The sequence below is a fragment of the Miniopterus natalensis genome, chromosome 6 (assembly GCF_054644295.1).
Source record: "Miniopterus natalensis isolate mMinNat1 chromosome 6, mMinNat1.hap1, whole genome shotgun sequence".
In the NCBI taxonomy this organism is placed as follows: Eukaryota; Metazoa; Chordata; class Mammalia; order Chiroptera; family Miniopteridae; genus Miniopterus; species Miniopterus natalensis.
In genome coordinates this window covers 9,698,617-9,717,241 of record NC_142086.1, presented here as the reverse complement: position 1 = coordinate 9,717,241, position 18,625 = coordinate 9,698,617, and positions in this window count along the sequence as shown.

Below are 18,625 nucleotides of genomic sequence, written 5' to 3'. Positions count from 1 at the left end.
TCATTTCACTTATATGAGATATCTAAAGTAGTCAGATTCATATAAACAAGGTAAAATGGTGATTACTAGGGGGAGTGGGAAAAGAGGAGTTGTTCTTTAACGGGCACAGAGATTCAGATTTGCAAATGAGAAGTTCTTGACGATCTGTTTTCCAACAACGTGAATATACTTAACACTACTGAACTGTACACTTTCAAATGTTTAAGATGATGCATCTCATGTGTTTTAATAAATTTTAAAAATAAAGAGTTCAATGAGATGCGTAACAGATTTGGGAAGGTGCTTGACTTGTAACAAATGTACACTAGATACTTAGCTATTAGTAACTACTGGGGTTATCAAATGCTAGTCCCCCGACATGGTTCTGCCCTGCTGCTCCTGCAGGGCCCTTTCCCCAGAAGCACAGTCCGCTCCTCCTCGATCTGCACTTGCTCCTGGCCCCGCTCCATCGCTACGCTCACGGCTTTGCGCTCCGCCACAAAGGCAGGAGCAGGGAGCTGCTGACCACTGTCTTCCCTGCTGAGTTCTACCAAAGCCATGCGCATGGGAGGTGCGCACTTCTTAAAAAGTGAAGGTGTTTTTTCCTTTTCATTATGAGTATAGCACATCGCTGCTATAGAAAATATGAACAATGGTAAAAAAGAAAATGGGGGGAAATCATCCAAAGTCCCACCACTTAAAAGCAATCACGGTTATTAATTTTTGAGTAACTACTTCCTAATTAAACAGAGTGAAAATGAAACACTAACTGCCTTAAAAGGAAGGTAAGAATTTAATATTCAAGTAAATTCAGGAATTGTTTTCCTTGAGAATATTTCAGGTTTGGCTGAGGTACCTGGTAGCCAAGAGCTTGACGGAGAAATTGGAATAAAAGAGACAGAATAGCTATGAAAATACAAATATAGCTCTTTTAGTTAATATTTTGGTCACAGTCAAAAGAACCCAGGCCTGGCAACTAAACCAGAAAGATGAATTCATTGGTGTCAAAGTATAATTTTCAAAAAGCAAAAACATGACTCTCTACCCAATAATATAGTGTATATGTGTCAAAGATTTATTTAACTAATTAATGAGGGAAACAGCAGGATGGTAAACCTGTTTCAAAGGAAGATACATGAGATTAAGGCATATATGAGCAGTAAAAGACAGGTTGCTAGAATCAAATTGCTAATAGATGCAAAAAACAAAGCAATACAACTATAGTCACCTCTATGGATATCCATTCCACTGGACAAAATTGATTGGCATTATTATCAGACAAAAATCATATGCAACTTAATTAGTTAACATCAAACTTAAGGAAACTGGGCCCCAATTAATAGTTAGTTGTTTCCAAAGTTCCTTCTTTATAGTGTCATATGACCCTTAGGCAGGCCTATTGGACGGCTCTCCAATATGACAGTGGCAGTCACACACAGTCATATATCCTATCACCTTATTTCCAAAGGATTGAAAATTTTTCCAAACTGGGAGCCTCAAGTCACTGAATAATCATTACACAAGTACATGCCATGGGTCAGGCCTGTGCTAAATGCTTTATATGCAAGGTCTCATTTAATTCTCACAACGAGTGCGTGAGCGGGTACTATTATTCCTACATTTTACAAATGAGCAATCTGCGACGGTTCAAAAAGCCACACAGTCTCCCCAGGGTTATGTGGCTGATGACATGGCAAAGCCCAGACAGTCCTAATTCCAAACAGGAATCTCCAAGTGAGCTGCAGGCAGACGTGTCAGGAGGTAACCCCAGATGGGGAGCTGGAGAGCAGGGGAGGGAAGAGCAGAACTGGCCCTGAGGCTGAACTCTCGCTCTTCCTCATTCCTTTCATGTGTGTGCTTCGTGACATGTATATTGGTAGAGTAGCATGTATGAAACTTCTGAATGGATATAGCCGTGTTAAAGGGACAGCCAAGAAGGTTTGGAGTCTTCTGCTGTGAAGACTTCCAGGTGACTGGGACCATAGTTTACGTGCGTTTTACATTTGCTGCTGGGCATTTCTGACTCACTTCTCTAACCTACTCAGCTTGGTTCTCAAAAATGGTTCCGATTTGGGGGTCCTGCTGTGGGGATGGAGAGCCTCGCCCCTTTTCCTTCGCTGTGCAATGTGGGGGGTGCCGCATTTCCGTCTCTGGAGACGGGAGAGGCTGGAGGCATGCCCCGTGCGCTCGCTGGAGGTCCTGCGAGGGGAAAGTCCGCTCTCGGCTCCTTCCTGGCTCTGGGCTTTGTGACTGAGGAGGGAGGTTCGCCGGGAGGTGAAAAGTGATTCACGCACGATTCTCAAGTTCCTGCTCAGGCTTTTAGAAATCACTTCGGCGGGTGACTGAAGCGATCTGGAGATGAAAGAAAGAAACCACCAGGTCCCAGCCTTAGAAAAGCAAAGAGCGAGGCGGACTGAACAGAGTCCACAGGAGCTAAGGACGCTGATCTTAAGAAAGCGCCAGTTTGTCCGCGAAGCCAGAGCGAGGCACCGCTCCGAGCTCTGGAGCACAGCACTCCAAGGGCTGTAGCATCAGTATTATTGGGCACTCTCTGAAATTACTAGTTACACTCAGTTGAATAAATGCTCTTAAATGCAATTAAGAATGTATTATATGTTAACTTCATGGATGAGCTCAGAAAAATATTCATTATCTTGTCTCTCTGGGAGGTACTACACGTACTTAGAGGCTTTGTGTTCTTGTCACAGTTGTAGGGGACAAACAAGGAAGGGAAAGCCAGAGTTCTCCCGCCCAGCTGGGGCTGCCTTTTCAGCTCCCCCACACCCACACGCAGAACTTGTTACCCCTACTTCCTTCCCCGACTTGGGAGCCTTCACAGAGAAAGCTGTGTGCGGTGAGGTTGGGAAATGCAGCTTCCTGCCTGGTCCCAAATGGGCCCCCAAAGCAGATGGCCTTCAGGGATCTCCAGGGGGTGCCTCACTGGAAGGGTTTGGCCCCAGGAAAAAGGCAGAGGCCTCAGAAAGGGCATGGTTGGGCCTCCCGGCCTCCCAGTGGAGCCTCTCAAGCAAACCCCTCCTCATCTTTGTCCTGGGAGCCGATAGGCCCAGAGGCTGGTTCCCTCTGCACCCCTCCTCTTCACAACTGTAAGGCGCTCCCAGAGGAGGCTGTGGGGACTGGGCTTCAGCTCCCCTCTGCAGAGGTTTTGCTATTGGTTTGACAACCACTTGTGCCAGGTACTATCTGCTTGGAAGTCCTCACCCCCTCGTGATCCTTAAGAGGGTCTTCTACAGCCTCCTCACTCCAGCTGTGGCCCCTGTAGCAGCAGTGTCAGTGTCCCCTGGGGGCTTGCCAGCTGTGCAGAACCCTGAATCGGCTGAAACAGATCTGCATCTTAACTGGATCCCCAGGGGATATGGATGTGTCAGTTTGAGCAGCACTGACCTGAAGTTAACTTACCCGAGATCAAAACCCAGCTCCGCCACTTAAAGCAAGTTACAAAGCATTATTAAAAGAAATTGATAAAGACACAACAAAATGGAAAACTATTCTGTGTTTAAGGATTGGAAGAATCAGCATAGTTAAAATGGCCATATTACCCAAAGCAATATACAGATTTAAAGCAATTCCCATGAAAATCCCAATGTCATTGTATAGAGAAATAGAAAAAAAATCATCAGGTTCGTATGGAACCACAAAAGGCCCTCAAATAGCCAAAGCAATCCAGAGAAAAAAGAACAAAGCTGGAGGTATCACACTACCTGACCTCAAATTACACTACAGAGCTATGATAATCTAAACAGCATGGTATTGGCAGAAAAACAGACACACAGACCAATGGGACAGAACCGAGAGCCCAGATATAAAACCACATGTATATGGGCAGATAACTTTTGACAAAGGAAACAGAAACACACAATAGAGAAAACAAGCCTCTTCAATAAATGGTACTGGGGAAATTGGAAAGCCACACGCAAAAGAATAAAACTAGATTACAGTTTGTCCCCATGTGTAAAAATTAATTCAAAATGGATCAAAGACTTAAATATAAGATCTGAAAAAATAAATTACATAGAAGAAAACATAAGTACTAAACTTACAGACCTCAATCGTAGGGAACATTTTATGAGCTTGACCACACAGGCAAGGGAAGTAAAGGCAAATATAAGTGGGTGGGACTATATCAAACTGAAAAGCTTCTGCATAAGACACTGACAATAAAACAAAGAAGCAGCCAACCAGATGGGAGGTGATATTTGCAAACAGTAGCTCCAACAAAGGTCTAATATCCAAAATATATAAAGAACTCATAAAAGTCAACACCAAACAAACCACCCAATTAAAAAATGGGCAGAGGACCTGAAGAGACACCTTTCCCAAGAAGACATACGAAAGGCCAACAGATGTATGAAAAGATGTTCGACCTCACTAGCAATAAGGGAAATGCAAGTCAAAACTATAATGAGATACCACCTCACACCTGTTAGAGTGGCTGTTATCAGCAAGACAGGTAATAACAAGTGTTGGAGAGGCTGTGGAGAAAAGGGAACCCTCATTCACTGCTGGTGGGAATGTACATTGCTACAACCACCATGGAAAGCAGTCTGGCAATTCTTCAAAAAATTAAGAATAGAGCTACCATATGACCCAGCAATCTTCCTCTTGGCTATCTACCTGAAAAACTCCAAAACATACTTGCAAAGCTATATGCACCCCTATGTTCACTGCAGCACTATTCACGGTGGCCAGGACATGGAGACAACCAAAGTGTCCTGTGACAGGGGACTGGATAGAGAAGGCGTGGGACATGGCCACAATGGCGTGTACTCAGCCGTAAGAAAGGATGGAATTTTGCCATTTTCAACAACATGGCTGGACCTTGAGAACGTTATGCTCAGTGAAATAAGTCGGTCAGAAAAATCAGGAACCGCATGATTTCACTCCTATGCGGGATATGAAACTGAAACGCGTGGACAAGGACAGCAGTGTGGCGGTTGCCAGAGGGAAGGGGGTGGGGAGTGGGGGCTGAAGGAGCCTAACGTATGGTGATGGGAGATGATGTGACTTTGGGTGGTGGGCACACAGTGCAATATACAGATCTTGTATCATAGAAATGTGCACTTGAAACCTATATGACCTTATTAACCAATCTCACCCCAATAAATTCAAAAAATAAATAAATTAATTAATTAATTAAATAAAGCAAGTTATTCCACTTCTCTGAGCCTGGGTTTCTGCATCTAAAAAATGAAAACATGAATAGGTCCCACCTCACCGGCTGTGGCAAGGAGGAAGTGTGCTCTTGTGTAAACCACAGCACAAAGTAAATGCTCAGAAAATCACGGGAGAAGTCCTGCGCTGGCACATCTGTGCATTAAAGGGTATCCCTACCTGCCTGCCATCTTCTTTTCTCAGCCTCTATCTACAAAAGTTGATTAATAATACCTTACCCGGGGGTGACAGTGAGAGGTGGCTTCAGTGTTCCTCAAAGACCACCAGTGGGACTTACTGACTGTTCTCTTGCTAGAAGTGAAGAAAACAAAATTCAGTCTTTAGCGAGTCACCCACTGTGGCAGCCAGCCTCCAAGGTGGCCCCCACCTCTTCATCTTCACACACCCCTCACACTGGGAAGGGCTGAACTGTGTCATGAATCAGACATTGCAGAAAGGACAGTGTGACTCTCAGGGGTGGGTCATAAAAGACACTGCAGCCTCTGCCTTGCTTCCCCGTGGATCACTCGCTCTCAGGGAACAAACTGCCATGGCGTGGGGACACTCGGGGCACTCTAATGAAAGGCCCACATGCAAGGAACTGAGGCCTCCCACCTACAGCCGTGTGGTGAGTCATCTTGGAAGGGAGTCCTCCAGCCCTGGTCAAACTTCAAACAGCTACAGGCCTTCAGCTGTGGGGAGCATTTTAACTATAGCCTCACGAGAGCCTGAGCCAGAACCACTCAGCTAAGCCATTCTTGACCTGCAGAACTATGTGAAGCAAAAATATTTATTGTGGTTTTAAGTCACAACATTCGGGGTAATTTGTTATGCAACAGTAAGTAACTAATACATACACAATACTAGCCAAATGTGTATGTGTGTGTGTGTGTGTGTGTAGTCTTTCCCAATAAAATTCTCATATCTAAGATCAACAGAAAGAAATAAGAAGAGAAGGAAATTCTTTCACTCCATTTGGTAAGGCATTCCAGCAATCTTAGACAAGCAGAAAGCATGCAGACCCAAGAGAAGAAATGTTAGCAGAGGGCACACTTCCTCCCTGCCTCCCTTAGGTTTTGATGAGAGGAGCGGATTAACCACTTCATTTCCCAGGAGGAGGGAAAAAAGCCTGAAATGGCAGAACACCCTCGGATGTGAGTGTACATCCGGCTGGCTCCAAGGTTTCGGCTGTTTCTAATACACAATAATACATTTTAAACCCTACTTTAGAGCCCAGTCCTTAGTTTAAGAAACATTATTTTAAGTCTGATTAAAGGGTCAATTCAATAAGTAGAATTTCAGAGAATCATGGGCTTTCTGGACTGGAAAGGTCTCTGGGTATCATCCAGTCTGGCCCTTGCCCCCTCTATTTACAGATGAGGAAACTCTCAGAGAAAATAGATTGCTTCCTGATAATTCAGTGGTAATTTATAAAAGCCATGGGTAATCCAAGCTGCTTATATGATTACTAAGTTAATTGTGCAGAGATTTTATTCACACAGGTCTTGCTATTTGCCTATCCAATTGTTGAAATACACACCGGCCAACCAATTCAAATGTATGGCTTGAGCCCAGGAGAGCCAAGCAACTGGATTTATAAGTGCTACTCCCCCACCCCCATCCCAGCCCCCTGCAATTGCTTCTGAAGGTAGATTTAAAGGGTAAAGACATAACTCTCTCACAGGCCAACAAAAACACTGGGTTTGTCTCCATCCAAGCTTTGGGTTTCAACTTTTATAGTTCGTTAAGGAATGGTGGTATCCACAAGTGAAAATTTGGTCCCTAGACTGGAAGAGAATTCAGTCCATGTCACAGTTACAAACGTTACTGAGGGCCGGTTTGCCTTGGATGCAACTCAAACATTTTGTAAGCGTTTTGGATTTGGTTCACATTGGAAGCTGTTAATTACTGCCTCAAAACCAATTTTCTTAGCTAGAAATAGACTTAGAAACTCCATTTCTGACACTTTCAAGAATTTCCTTCCTATTTTACCAGGAAATACCAATTTATTTTGAAAGGAAAACGACCCCCAAGCTTGTCTGCTGTAAATGACCCGTTGCCAAGTGAGGAAGCAGACACACACTGTCCAACCCTGCTGGGCTCCCCCCCCACCCCCGTACTCCCCCAGCCCCACCCCCACCCCTCACAAACAGAGCCAGGTGAGCCCATGGTGGTCACAACCTCAGCCCAGTGGGAGACACTGGGAATAAAGTAGGGTGCTCTGGACTTCACCTCACTGTCTGGTGATGCTGCTGTGCCGGTCCCGGTGAGCAGACCTCAGCTGGTCCTGGAACCTTCCCTGTCTCCTTCCCCCGGCACAATGCCCTCTTCCATGCTCTTCTTCCAGGATCCTTGGGGCTGTGGTGTGAAGCAGTGAAGAGAGCACTGACTTCAAAGGCAGGTGGTCCTTAGTTGGGTTTCCATAGGATCCATCCAAGGTTTGTGGCCTTGGAGATGTTTCTTTACCCTCTGGCCCTTGATTTCCTCACCTGTGAAGTGGGAATAGAATATCTAATATGTAGAGGTGCTGTGAGGACTAAAGGAGATATCTGGCTGGCATCTAACACAGCACTTGGCATGTGTAGGTGCCCATGCATCAGAGTTCTCACTCCTAGTTACATCCTAGAATCAACCCATGACCCAGGAATTTGACCTAGTTATACATTTTTAAACACTCCCCTGCAATCTAATATACAGCCAGGGCTGTGCACCCACTCTCATAAATGTTTCTCCCTCTCTTCCTTGCCTTTCAGTCCTGTAGAGAGATGAAAATTCAATTTTAAATAATCTAGTACAGTTCTGCTCCTAAACTGACTCTGTGCTTAGAGTCTGACCCAGGACATGCTACCTTCAGTCCCAAAACATTGTCATATATTCAAGTTATCCCATGGTACATGTTTACTGTAGCTGTACCTATTGAGTTCCTTCCATTAGACCAGGCCTTTGGAAACATTCGTTAAAATATTTAAATCTCAATTAATCGTAATTTATCCCTTTGAGATGAATTGTTAATGTCCCCATTATACAAAGTAAAAAGCCAAAACTCATAAATGTACATTCTTTCAGCAATTATTTATTGCATGCCATAAGTATTATGTGCCAGCCACTGTTCTAGGTGACACATCAAAGTGATACTTCTAGGTGAATAAACTTGCCTGAGTCACACGATTTTAAGTAAGAAAGGGACTCTGGACTCAACCTGAGACTGCCTGACTCAAAGTGCACGTACAGCCTCACAACAGAATTGTGCGGCCCAGCATCAGGCACCAGAAGAGGTTCATGTTTAATCGTTCCTTCAACATGTGCCCTCCAGGGGGTGCTACTCACACCACGTGCTGCCTGAATGGTGCTCAGCCAGCTGTCCTGCCTTTTTTTTTTTAAATATATCTTTGATTTCAGAGAGAGGAAAGGAGAGGGAGAGAGAGATAGAAACATCAATGGTGAAAGAGTCATTATCGACTGCCTCCCGCACGCCCCCGACTGGAGATTGTGCCTGTGTCCGGGGCATGTGCCCTGACCGGGAATCGAACCCCGATCGCCTGGATCCTAGGTTGATGCTCAACCGCTGAGCCACGCCCGGCCGGGCATGTCCTGCCTTTTTTATCACTGCCATTTTACAGGGTGGGGAACCACAGCACTTAGAGGGTCTTAGGACCACAAAGCCCCTAAGTGCCTCCCAAGCCTCAGGCTGTTGTGCGAGCTTCCAAAGGATAAAGAGTCCATCTTCAGTTAAGCATTTGCCTGTATGCTGCAAATGTTTGAGCCACTTTAAGCCACGGGCTGAGCAACGCCTGTCAGGGCCCTCCTGAGGGAGTCAGTGCCCTAGGGACTAGGGCGGGTAGCGAGTTTCATAGTTGTGGGTTCCAAGCAGATGCCAACCTTGAGCATGTGGTGGTTGTGCGTCTTCAGGATTATATTTAGCTTGTATTGCATCACATGCTCAACCAAACATTAAAACACAGTGTCTGCGTCCAAAGAACTAAATATACAAAAAGAGAGAGAGAAAACAGGATGTGTCAAGAAGAAGAGTGTGAGCTCTCCTTCCCAAGCTGTTTTGGGGTCTGGTTTGCACTGAGAGCTGATGTTAGATACTGAATCAATACTTATTGCTTTTTTTCCCCCCTTACAGTAGGTACAGTGGGAAGACAGGGCCGTGAAAGCCTGTCAATGTGGTCTCTGTCCATGGATGCCTCAGGTGCACTGATAAATGAGCGGCAGCAGCCTTGATCAGATGGCGCCCCGGCCTCATCAGAAAGTCTGGGACACTGTTGAGTGACTGAATAATAAAAGTGGGAGAAGTGTCCAGGACTATTTACAAAGAAATTGGGTTGGCATATGCTTGCTGCTTGTGTGTACGTAGACGTTTCAGGATGGTTATAAAGAAAGGCTAACAATTGTTGCCGTGGGGGCTGAGGGCCAGGGGGGCTATGCTGATTGTTCTCTGGGTCCCTCTCCAACCCCAACACCACCCCAGATCATTTGCCTTTCTCAGCTTCCTGGAGAGAATCTGTCCCCCACAGCCTCCATCCCCCCGTGTCCCCTGACGACTGACTTCCTCTTGGGTTTGGCCAGTGGCAAGCACTAGCGGGAGATCTGCGGGTGGGAAGAGAGGCTGAGCGAGTTCCCCCGCGCTCTCCCCCCTCCTTGGCGCAGCATCGGGAACAGCTGCACCTGTCCGCAGCTAGCCCTGCTCTCGCTGGCCTTCACTGACACCATTTCCTTCACTGACACCAGCTCCTGCTGGTCTCTGGGGCTCCACATCTCATGTTTGTCCCCTTGGCCCTGCCCACACCTCTGCAAGTGGTCCCTTCATTAATGTCTCTGAATTTGAACCTTCTGGAGGTGAATTTTGTTTCCTGCCAGGATTCTGACTGAGAAAGGCGAGAAACTTACTATTCACTGTATATCCTTTTGTATCGTGTAAATATTTTGCCATGGACCTGTCATGCCTATAAAAAACGCATATGTTAAAAAAGAAATTATACAAATGAAAACTCGATCTTGAATAATCTAGATCAGTAAGTTCCAAAGAGAATCACTGAAGAATTGCTCTACTTCAGCACCTAATGCCCCTCATCCTTTCTGGCTCTCTAATGTGATGCCAACAGGATTCGTTAGTTGTCTTCTTATATTCCAGCTGCCAGTGCAGCAAAGGCAAAACCTCCTGGGGGACAAGGGCCAGAGCTGATGTCCACGGTGCACAAGGTAGCCAGGGGCAGTGTAGTGGAAAGCAATTTTCAGCTTTGGAGTCACACACACTATATTCACATCACATCTATGCCACTTGCTTGCTTGGATTCCATGAGCCTCCTATCTTCCTGGGCCCTTTAAAGAGGACTCATCACATCACACGAGGACTTTGTACTGTTTGGACATGGCCTCTTGGACACCATGGAAATAAATATTTTTACATTCTTTCAGGAGCCTAAGAAGCAAATCATTAAACACTTAGCTGTTTCCATTCCAATGTATGTGCACCGGACCCTCACCCTGTGCCTGGCCGCACCCTTACTGGCCGGAGCAGGAGTGGCCCTGGGGTCCAGCACTAGAAAGAGCTTGGACCTAAGGCACTGAGATTTAGAGGACACACAAATTGTAAATAATGATTTTGAAAGCTTAACATCTACTTAGCAAGAGTAATGGTTTAGAGTGGAAGTCACCAGATGGTGCGCAGTATTAGCAATGCCCATCTGTGCGCCACGGCGCGGATTATAAACTGATCCGGGGGGCATCGTCCCCTGCTGTCTGCCCCAGGTGCCAAACGTCTCCTCACAGCTCAGGGGTCAGGTATGGGCAGAGGCAGCCTGCGGTACATGTTGCTTAAAGACAATACTATAGAATATTTTGACATAATAATATTTATTGCTAACTTTTGCATTCTAATTTTTCTAGGTTACAAAACATTTGTGGCATCCAGAGGGTCACGTCAGATCTTCCTGCTTCACGCCCAGCCTGCCCCTAGCAGCACAAAAATGCCTGGACGTGGGTGGGCCGCTGTCTCCAGGGCTGCTTCGGGGCAGCTCCTGCCTGGCCCTGGTCCTGGGGCCCTGACTTCTGGGCCTCCTCACCTTCCCTGGGCTCCTGGCGGGGGTCTCCGGGTCTTCTTCGCCTTGGCCCAGCACACCCTTGCCACCGGGCGTCAGAGCACCTTCCTCCTGGTCCTCAGGGCCAGCCCACCGGGTGCCTAGCCTGGCTTCTCAGATGGAAGAGGGGCCTAGACCCTGGGTGGGTTCCCTCAAGCCCTGAGGCCCAGGCTCCTCATCTGTAACGATGCTCCCCCGAGGAGCTAAGCAGAGAGGAGCGTCAAGAGCCTCAGGAGGGTGTGATGGGCCAGAGGGCGCCCACCCTCAGCTGCAGCCCCCAACAGCCCCTCACTACTCCCACACCCCAAGCGTGCTTCTTGCTTTGCCTTTTGCCTCACCTGCAGTTAATTCCCGCCCCTTGATCCCCACAAAGCCCCATCTCAGCACTGCCCTGTGACCCTCTTTTCTACCCAGCCCACAGTGCCCATCCCTTCCCAGAAGCCCCGCAGGCTCAGCGTCCTCCGGATGACACTGGCCGTGTGCTGCTCCCAGTTGCCGTCGCCGTGCTGATCTGTCTCTCACTGGATTAGAAGGCCTCCTGGGAGCCTCCCCTCTGTGCCTTCGCACCTTCTCCCTCGGCGTGTCTGACCCAGAGCTTCATTAGTTGTGTTCGCTGTGTGAGGCGTCTTGGCCCACTGTATCAGGGGTTGGCAGCCCCCACGGTGCGCCGGAATCTCCTGGGGAACTTTAAAGATGCAGCTTCTCGGGCCCTACTCCAGAGACTCCGTCTGCATCGGTGCAGAAATACCGCCTTTGGGCGTCCGCTTAAAGCTCCCCGGTGATGCTAAGTGCGGCTCAGAGTGGGGGCCCCTGCGCTACGCGAACGAACCAGGTGACATGGTGTTGATTTCCCAACACTTTTCAATTTGCCTACTGGCTGTGCTTTCAACATTTTAATATTTCAATTATATCTTACAAGTGAAATTGCAACCTTCAGCTCCTGCCTGATCTAACATACAAGGAATCATCTCTAGGCAAGTGACAATGCCCTGCCATTACCTCACCGGGCAGAGAGTCCAGCTGCAAAAACCAGCTGAGTAATTCCCTTGGAAATGCGACGGTCATTAATCACGAGGGTCCGCCCAGCGCCTCGGGAAGCCAGCCACCGTTTGTCACTTCCTCCCTCCTTCCCCCAAACAGGTCGGACAGAAGCCAGCAGACAAACACCAAAGGTGCTTGATGTGTTGGGGTCACCAGTAAGTAATGAGAAGAGAAGGGGAAAGGGGAGAAAACCAAGGACGGTGAATTAATGAGGCCATTTTGACAAAATGATTTAATGGCAAATACGTGAAAGCTAATTAATGAGGCTGATGGCATTTGCAAGTTTCATTTCCCTTAAGCATCTCAGCGAATTCAATATCTCCTGGAAAAATTTTAAGAATATCCTCTTTTGCAGACTTTCTGCTAACAAGACAGGGAAAACAGCTTTGAGGAATATTCTCTCATTTGCCTTTTCTTGGTTTACTGCAGTTTTAGCTGCTGGTGAAATGACACCACGGGGTAAAAAGGAAAAACCCCAACAACCCACAGACCTCTCAAGCAGCCCGGGAGCTTTAAATGTAAAACTTTGTAAGGTGGTGAAAACGAAAAAGAGACGGTAACCATGAGGAAATGAATAGTGTAATGAATTATCTCTCAAGTATGGTTTTCAAAATTCATCAGGCGCCAATAAGTTTTAAATATTTTGTCAGATTCATTTTCTTAGCAATTTCTTTTAAAACTCTGTTTACCTGTTCAGGACCAAGGGAGCTTACTGCAAACTGTGGGGCTGCTTTACTGAGGATATATTACTTCTCTGCAGAGCACAGTTAAACTAGAGTCTAGAACACAGTCATTGCCTTCTGCATCTACCCAAGCATTCTATTAATTGAATGTATTGGGGTGACATTGGTTAATAAAATTATATAGCTTTCAGGTGTATGGTTCTATAACACATCATCTGTATATTGTATTGGATTCACCAAGCCAAGCCTCCTTCCATCACCATTTATTCCCCATATACCTACTCTTCTAACTCCCCCACCCTCCTTTGCCAACCATTCTTTTCATGAACAAAATTTTCATTATTCTTGAATCTTTGGTATTGAATGACTTGCTTTTTTCCTTGGAAATCATTTCAGGACATTGTTTTCATTAACATGTGCCATCTTTCTTCTACAGAGAAGCCCAATGGGGGACACACCCTGCTCATGAACCCAGAGCTTTCACACACCTTCGTTCCTCCCTCTAAATACAGAGGCCAGGGATCGCCAACACTGAGAAAAAGCTCCAATAGAAAGTGACCCCAAAAACAAATACAGATTTCCCTCACTACCTGAAAGTAGAGCGTTTTTATGAAACCTTTCATAAGCAAAAATGATGTGAAGTGAAGAAGCAATTACCATTCATTTGTACGGAAAATGTTTGAGCTTTCTCAGACCCAAAAGATAACCTACCAAAATATACCAAATAATACTAATGTACAGGAAAAGCAGGAATGATATGATAAATGCACAGCCTATATAAAGTAAAAATGTTTCACAGTGTAGTTTCACCCACCAGTGTGCTGCCTCCAGGCTGGCTCGCTACAAAACAGATGCTGGGCCCAGCTGGCATCGACCTAGGATCCAGGAGATCACAGTTCGATTCCCGGTCAGGGCCCATGCCAGGGTTTCAGCTTGATTCCCAGCAGGGGGCATGCAGGAGGCAGCCGATCAATGACTCTCTCATCATTGTGTTTCTATCTCTCTCCCTCTCCCTTCCAGTCTCTGAAATCAATAAAAATATATCTTTTTTTTTTTTTAAAGCAGACCCTGGATGCTGATTTTGCTTTTTGTTGGTTTTTGTTTTGTTTTATAAAAGCAAAAATCTTCTTAGGATTTCTTCCAATTAGCAAAAACAGATACAGTGGACCCTTGAACAATGTGGGGGTTAGAGGCACCGACCCCACATGCAGTTAAAAATCTGCATGTAAGTTTTGACTCTATAGTGGGCTTTTCTCATCCATGGATTCAGTTAACCTCAGATTAAAACAGTATATTTTTTAATTTTATCTTTATTGTTGAAAGTATTACAGATGTCCTTGAAACAGTATTTTTCATATGCAATTGGGAGACCCCAGTTGCAAATCCAAGGTTGGGAATTCAAAACTACTGTTTTCGATCTGAGGTTGGTTGAACCTGCAGATGCAAAACCCACAGACATACCAAGGGCCACTGCACCTATTGAAAAGCTCCACACGGTTCAAACCCGTGTTGTTCCAGTGTCAACTATACTAGTGTAGGTGTTTCATCAAAGAAAGTGATGTAAAGCAAACTTTCAAAAAGTAGGAAATACCTGTATACCGACTAAAGGAATGCAGATAAATGAGAGATAATGAAGAAATAGAAGAAAATATTAAACATTTATATCTTCCAAGAGAAAAGAGAAGCTATTGCATCCATTAAAAAAAAAAAAAATCAAATCTGGGGGAAAAAATGCAAACAAATAACACGGAAAAACTCATAAATTAATAGCCCGGCCGGGCATGGCTCAGCGGTTGAGCGTCAGCCTGGGATCCAGGCGATCAGGGTTCGATTCCCAGTCAGGGCACATGCCCGGGTTGCGGGCTCCGTCAATGACTCTCTTATCATTGATGTTTCTATCTCTCTCTCTCCCTCTCCCTTCCTCTTCCTGAAATCAATAAAGACATATTAAAATAAATAATAAATAAATAAAAATAATAAAAATATAGTGGCCAAAATTAAATTTTTAGAGCCCTGGCTGGGTGGCTCAGGTGGTTGGAGCACCATCCCATACACCAAGAGGACGTGGGTCCGATCCCAGTCAGAGCACATACCTGGGTTACAGATTCGATCCTGGTCGGGGTACATTTCTCTCACGCTGATGTGCTTTTTTCCTCTCTCTCCCGTCCTCTCTCTCTAGAAATCCATAAAAACATATGCTCAGGCGAGGATTAAAAAAAAAAAAATTTTAATGAGAATGTTAGTAAGGGTGACATGATAAAGTTAAGGAAATCCACTGCAAGTAGAACAGAATGGAGCATGCAAATTTAAAAATTAAAGAAGAAAAGATAAATCACCCAGGAGGTTCAACAGCTGCCTCTGACATGGAAAGGAAAACCAAGGGATGCGGGGGGGGGGGCAGGAAGTTATACAGACTCTCCAGGGCTGACCCGCGTGAGTTTTACGTGGGAAGGAACGGACTCCAGGAAGACAAGCGGAGGGAGAACAGGGGCAAGTGGGGTGGGGAGGGGGGGGCCCAAACTAAGGCAAATAATTTAAAAATTCTAGAACACCGGACATAAGAAAAGATCTTAAAGCTTCTCGTGATCGTATCTTTCAAGTTTACATTCAGTGGAACAAGAATCACGACAGCCCCAGCTTTACCAACAGCACTGCCAGATGCTCGCGGGCAATGGAGAAACACCACCAAAATTCTAAGGTCTCAAAATGTAACTTTTAAAAAAAAAATTTATTGTAAAAGTATTACAAATGTCCCCTTTTTTCCACCATTGATCCCTTCCTTCCTGTACCCCTCCTCCCAGGCCTTCACCCCACTATTGTCTGTGTCCATGGGTTATGCATATAGGCATATAAATTCTTATGTTAATCTTTCCCCACCCACCCCTGCCTTCCCTCTGAGATACAACAGTCTGTTCCATGTTTCTATGTTTCTGGATCTATTTTGGTCATCAGTTTATTTTGTTCATTATATTCCACATATGAGTAAGATCATGTGACACTAGTCTTTCTCTGACTGGCTTATTTCCCTTAGCATAACATTCTCCAGGCCCCACCATGCTGTCTCAAAGGGTAAGGGATCCTTTGCTTTTACAGCTGCATAGTATTCCATGGTGTAAATGTCCGAGGAGATGCTTGATAAGACTGCAATCTTCTCAAATTGTAGAGATTTGTTTTGTGTCTTAACATGTCTATCTTTGAGAATGTCCCATGTGCACTTGAGGAGAATGTATATTCTGCAGCTTTGGGGTGAAATGTTCTGTTAATGTCAATTAAATCCATCTGATCTAGTGTGTCATTTAGAGTCACTGTTTCCTTGTTGATTTTTTGTCTGGAAGATCTACCCAGTAAAGTCAGTAGGGTGTTAAAGTCCCCTACTGTGACTGTATTGCTGTCAGTCTCTCCCTTAAAGTCCTCCAGAAGTTTGTGGGGGTTTTTCCAGCCTGGGTGAGTCTTTTCTTCTGAAGTGGGTCTCTTGTAGACAGCATATATTTGGGTCTTCTTTACTTATCCATTCAGCTACCCTATGTCTATTGATTGGAACATTTAATATATTTATATTTAAGGTTACTATTGATAGGTACTTATTTATTGCCATTTTATTTCTTTATGCCTATTTCTTATTTTTTCTATTTCAACTTTTTATTATAGCAATCCCTTTAACATTTCTTGCAATGCTGGTTTGGTGGTGATAAACTCCTTTAGCCTTTCTTTTTGTCTGAGAAGCTCTTTATTTTACCATCTATTTTGGATGATAGCCTGGCTGTATAGAGTATTCTTGGTTTCAGATCGATGTTTTGCATTATCTTGAATACTTCATGCCGTTCCCTTCTGGCCTGTAGAGTTGCTGATGACAGCCTTAGGGGAGCTCCTTTGTAGGTAACAGATTGCTTTTCTCTTGCTGCCTTTGAGATTCTCTCTTGTCTTGGGTTTTTGGCATTTTAATTATAATGTGTCTGGATGTGGGACTCTTTGGGTTCTTCTTGCTTGGGACTCTCTGTGCCTCCTGAATTTGTGTGACTTTTTTCTTGACCAGGTTAGGGAAGTTTTCTGCCATTATTTCTTCAAACAGGTTCTCTAATCCTTGCTTATTTTCAACCTCTTCTGGCACTCCTATGATGTGAATACTATTATGTTCATGTTGTCCCACAGCTCCCTTAAACTGCCCTGTGTTTTAGTTGCTTTTTCTTTTTGGTTCTCTGATTGAGTGATTTTTTTCTACCCTGTCTTCTAATTTGCTGATCCAATACTCAGCTTCCCCTAATCTGCTGTTCATTCCTTCCAATTTTTTTATTTTTATTTCTACTATGTCATTCTTAATTTCCTTCATAGTTTCTATATCTTTTTTCATGCTGTTGAGCATCTTTATGATCAGTATTCTGAACTCTGTATCTGATAGATTGCTTATCTCCATTTCACTTAGCTCTTCTTCTGGAGAATTATTTTGTTCTTTCATTTGGGGATTTTTTTTTTTGTCTCCCTATTTTGGATGCCTGTTTGGATTTGTTTTTATGTCTTAGGTAGATCTGCTAGGACTCTAAGTCTTTTGGATGGTCTCTGGTGCAGGCCAATGTCAGATGCTGTTTATGACTGGCCTTGAGTACCCTGTTTAAAGTTTCCACACTCCACAGCTTCTCATTTCCTCTTCTGGGGCTGGGTGTGCTTGGAAAGGACCAAGATGTGCACCGACGTCTGCATTTCCAAGCCCTGGGTCCAGAAGCAAATCAGGCAAAGACTCAAAGCACCCAAAGGCTGTTATTCAGTCTCTTAATGAGCCTCAGGCTGTGGAAACTCCACAGGGTGGGGTGGCTGATTGTTATCAGTCTCTTAAGGAGCCTCAGGCTGTAGAAACTCCAAGGGGTAGAGCCAGAGGTTTTCCAGCAGGGTGGGGCAATTGCTTCCCCTCCAGGCAAAAACTGATTGGAAGGTAAATGTCTGTCTGAGAAAGATGTCCTCTGCAGTATAGGGGAATGATTAGCACCAGGTCCAGATGGGTGCCCTCTGAGATCTATTCTCCCAGCCAGCACCCGGGATTCTCCTCACACTGATCTAGTCCACTCTGTCTTCCCTCTGCCGGAGCCCAAGGTGAGCGCTGCACATGAAACTTTGTGTGTTGGCCTTTAAGAGGGTGCCTGCATTTCCAGCCATCTCTCTCTGGCAGCCAGAAACCTGGCTGCTTTTCACAGCCAGATATTATGTGGGCACCTTTGTCAGTTCTGGGGCTCTGGACTGGGAAGCCCAGCCTGGGGTATGGGCCCCAGAGTCCTCAGTGGGAACCCCCACAGCTGAGATCTCCCTCTGTACTTTCAGCTGCTACCTGTGGCAGCCCAGCCAGCCCTCTCACGCCTCCGCACTTCCTACCAGTCTCTATGTGGTCTCCACTTTTCCTCCTTGGTTATGAGGGTACTCTCCAGTTCGTCTTCAGTTGCAGTTGATTATTCTGGATGGCTTTTCTACATTTTAGTTGTAATTTCAGTTTGGTTCTGGGAGAAAGTCAGTGTAGCTTCCATACAGTCCCCTACCATCTTGGATCTCCTCAAAACTTTAATACTTATCCAGTATTAGGAAAGTATTGAAGAATATATATGTACCAGCAAAAATAAGAAATGAACTAAGAAATAATCAAAGTCATTGAGGCAATGAAGCGAAGGATCCATTATGAGGGACCAGTGA